The sequence below is a fragment of the Elephantulus edwardii genome, unplaced genomic scaffold, assembly GCF_000299155.1.
Source record: "Elephantulus edwardii isolate Elephantulus edwardi_28Jun2011 unplaced genomic scaffold, EleEdw1.0 scaffold00041, whole genome shotgun sequence".
In the NCBI taxonomy this organism is placed as follows: Eukaryota; Metazoa; Chordata; class Mammalia; order Macroscelidea; family Macroscelididae; genus Elephantulus; species Elephantulus edwardii.
Genome location: NW_006399791.1, coordinates 14,927 through 19,406, shown reverse-complemented (window position 1 = coordinate 19,406; position 4,480 = coordinate 14,927).

Genomic DNA, 4,480 nt, shown 5'->3' with positions numbered 1-4,480 from the left:
CCATTTTGGTCTTTTCTTTCTCTTCTGTCTTTGTAATGACCGTTTACACTCTTCCTGAATGATATCTTTGACATCCTCCCACAACTCATCTGGTTCAGCTCAACTCATATATATATATGGTTTTTATTATAGTTTAACTAGTATAGTAAAAAAGAAATTAAAGCAAAAAAGTTGGTGCAAATTATGAAAAATTAAATGAAGCAGATGAACATTGACATTGTACGCATTAGTGAAATGAGATGGACTAGCTTTGACCACTTTGAATCAGATAATCACATGGTATACTCTGCTGGGAATGAAAAATGGAAGAATGATGGTGGTGCACTCATAGTCAAAAAGCAAATGTCAAGTTCTACCCTGAAACACAATGTAGTGAGAGACTACTATCACGTGCACACAAAGTAGACCTGTTAACATGATTATTATTATATATAAATATACCCTTCTACATCTATAGCCAAAGAGGAAGAATTTGAAAATTTTCACCAAATCTTGCAGTCCGAAATTGACCAAACATGCAACCAAGATGCATTAATGACTAATGATGACTGGAATGCAAAAGTTGGAAAAAGTGAAGAAGGAATAGTAGTTAGAAAATAAAGGCATAGTAATGAGGCTGGAAATAGAATGAGTGAATTTTATATTTTCAAAGATCTATTAATTGCAAATATCTTTTTATACCCCTCCTCATATTTATTGGACCAGAGAACTCCCTGAGCCTACTGCTTTGAAATACTCTTTTAACTTTGAACCTCAACTATCCTAAGGTCACCTTTAAAAATTTTTTTTATACTGGTTTACTTAATAAAATTCATAACATTGTGTTTCACACCACATCTTTCCCATTTTATTAACCCATTCTTCCCTCCACCCATCAAATTATGTGACCATATGATTATTTTCTGCCTTCCTCCCCCCCACCCCCCATGCACTCATCTCCACACACACACCCCTGCCTTGGATCATCATACACATTTTACTTGTTATCTATTTCTACAATAATGGTCTCACACAGTATTTGTTCTTATGGGACTGAGTTACTGAGTTCACTTACTTAGCCTAATGTTCTCCAGTCCCTTCCAAGTTAGAAAGTAATTCACAAAATCAATTATTGCTCTTTCTTGCTACGTAGTATTCCATCTTGTGATTGTACCATAATTTCTCAATCCATTTGATTGTTGTTGGACATTTGGGCTGGTTCCATGTTCTTGAGATAGCAAATACTGCTGCTATTTTGTTCCTCAGCCTCAGTTCTCATTTTCTCAGTGTATATTCCAAATAGTGGAATAACTGGGTCATATGTAATTTCTATGTTCAGCTTTCTGAGGAAATGCCAAACTGCCTTTCAGAATGGTTATTCCATTTTACAATGTCAACAATGGTACAAATAACTTAAAAACAAAATAAAACAAAACAACCAAAACCCACAAAACACAAATGGTGACTTTACACATGGACGTCATCTGATGGGCTGCAAAGGAAGTAGATTCACTACGTCTGTATAAGAAATCATTGGAAAAGCTCATTACTAGCAGTCAAAACTAGACCAGAGGTAGAGTGTGAGTCAGGTCATTAATTACTCATGTGTAAGTTTAAATTGAGGCTGAGGAAAATTAAAACAAGTACATGGGAATGAAAATATGATTTTGAATCTATTCCATCCACATTTCAAAATCATTTTAGGAATAGGTTTGATGCATTGAACAGCAATGACTGAAGACCAAATAAGGTTGTGGGATGATAGCATGGATAGCCATGAAGAGAGCAAAAGGTCATTACAAATACAGAGAAGAAAGAATACCAGAAAAATGTCAAGTTGTGCTTTATTGACTACACAAAGGCATATGATAGTGTGGATAATATAACAAGTTATAGCTAATCTTGAGAAGAATGGGAATCCCAGAGCACTTAATTGTGCTTATACAAAACTCTCCCTCCAATCTGGAAGTCAGCCATCTAAGCAGGTGGGATGGCCGGAGCCTCCATGGTGGCTCCTCTTGGTGGCAGTCAGGCAAGGGAAGTTTTGGGGGTCTTTTGTCTTGTGTGTTACTGTCCTTTTTGGCTTTCAAAGCTGCCTGGGCAGCCCTGACCCTTAGAGTAAGGGTTGTGTGTCCCTGGTATGTCCACTTGCTATACAGAGGTTAGCTTGTGGTTGCTGTGAAGCTGAACACTGTGACACTGATGAGTCAAATATGAGAATGGTTACTCATCGTAGACAGTGTTTGGTGAAGCTCCCTGATTATAACAAGCTTGGAAGCAGGAGTGACATCCACTTCCACAATAGCTTGCCTCTGGAAACCCTATGAACCTGGATAAAGGACAAAAGTTATACAGCAGGAAGTCCAGGACTTTCATTCACAGGGTCGCTATGAGTCACCTGTGACTTGACGGCATTTAACAACAACAACAACAATATGCAAAACTTACACCTAGATCAAGAGGCTATTGTGGGAACAGAGCAAGGGCACACTATGTTGTTGTTGTTGTTAAGTGCCATCGAGTTGAGCAAGACTCATAGCAACCCTATGAACAAAAGACTTAAACCTTGTTCTAGAACTAATGTTGTTTCTCTAAGTTCATAGACTTTGCAGAGGCGTGTTGTTTAGGAAGCTCCACCACCATTGGTACAGAGTTCAGTATCACAGCAACCCAAGTTACCTCAGTACAACAAAATGACAACTAGCACAGTACCACTTAGAAGAATGTTCATTCCCAAGACAACACTAGGCCTTACTACCCAACTGACTTTTAAATACACAGGCCGACCCAAACAGGTCCCAATTGGCTTCCAACAAGAGGCTTCCAGCCCATGGCTTATTGTTAGCCAAATCCAGCAAATCCAATCAGCTCACATGCTGTGAACGAAATAAAAACAACTAAATAGTCTAGATGCGTCTTGAAGTACATTATGAGTGACAGGATAATATCCATACACTTACAAGGAAGTCCAGTGAATACCACTATCATTCAGATATATGCACCAACAACCAGAGCCAAAGAAGACAAAATAGATGATTTCTACCAACTTTTACAGCCGGAGATAAATCGAACATGCAATCAAGATGCATTGATAATATGGGTGACTTGAACGCAAAAGTTGGGAAAAGAGAAGAAGAATCAGTAGTTGGAAAACATGGACTTGATGAGAGAAATGAAGCTGGAGATAGAATGATAGAATTTTGCACAATCAATGACTTATTCATTGAAATACATTTTATAAGAAACATAAATGCAGGTTATATACATGGATTTCACCTGATGGTATGCATAGGAATCAGATCTATTACATCTGAGGAAAGAACCGCTGGAGAACCTCAATATCAGCTGTGAAAACTGGGCCAGGAGCTGATTGTGGAACAGACCATCAACTACTCATATGCAAGTTCAAGCTGAAGTTGAGGAAAATTAAACTGAATCCACGGGAACCAAAATATGGCTTTGAGTTCATCCCACCTGACTTTCCGAACCATCTCAGGAAGAGGTTTGAGGCCTTGAACACTAATGAGTGAAGACCTAATGAGTTGTGGGAGGATGTCAAATATATCATCCAGGAAGAGTGCAGACCATCAACTACTCATATGCAAGTTCAAGCTGAAGTTGAGGAAAATTAAACTGAATCCATGGGAACCAAAATATGGCTTTGAGTTCATCCCACCTGACTTTCCGAACCATCTCAGGAACAGGTTTGAGGCCTTGAACACTAATGAGTGAAGACCTAATGAGTTGTGGGAGGATGTCAAATATATCATCCAGGAAGAGTGCAAACAGTCATTGCAAAGACAGACGAGAAAGAGAAGACCAAAATGGATGTCAGAAGAGACTCTGAAAATTGCACTGAAGTGCAAAGAAGCCAAAGCCCCAGGAAGAATTCAAGATACTAAAGAGCTGAATAGAAGATTCCAAAAGGCAGCTTGGGATGACAATGCAAAATATTACAATGAAATGTGTGAGGAGCTGGAGTCAGAAAATCAAAAAGACCGAAATTGTTCAGCATTTCTTAAGCTCAAGGAACTGAAGAACAAATTCAAACCTAGAGTTGCTATAATCAAGGATGCTTTAGGTAGAATATGAAATGATCCAGGAAATATTAAAAGAAGATGGAAAGAATATACTGAGTCACTGTATCAAAAGGAATTGACAGACACAGAAGAATTTCATGAAATAACATATGAGCAAGAGCTTATGGTGATGAAGGAAGAAGTTCAAGCTGCTTTGAAGGAAATAGCAAAAAATAAGGCCACAGGAATAGATAGTATACCAAATTGACGTATTTCAGCTAACAGATGCTGCCCTGGATGTGCTCACCATGTTGTGCCAAGAAATCTGGAGAACAACCACTTGGCCAACTGACTTCAAGAGATCAATATTTGTTTCCACACCCAACAGAATGTGGAAACTATAGAACGATATCATTTATTTCTTATGTAAGCAAGATTCTCCTGAAAATTATCCAAAAACGACTGGAACAGCACATCAGCAG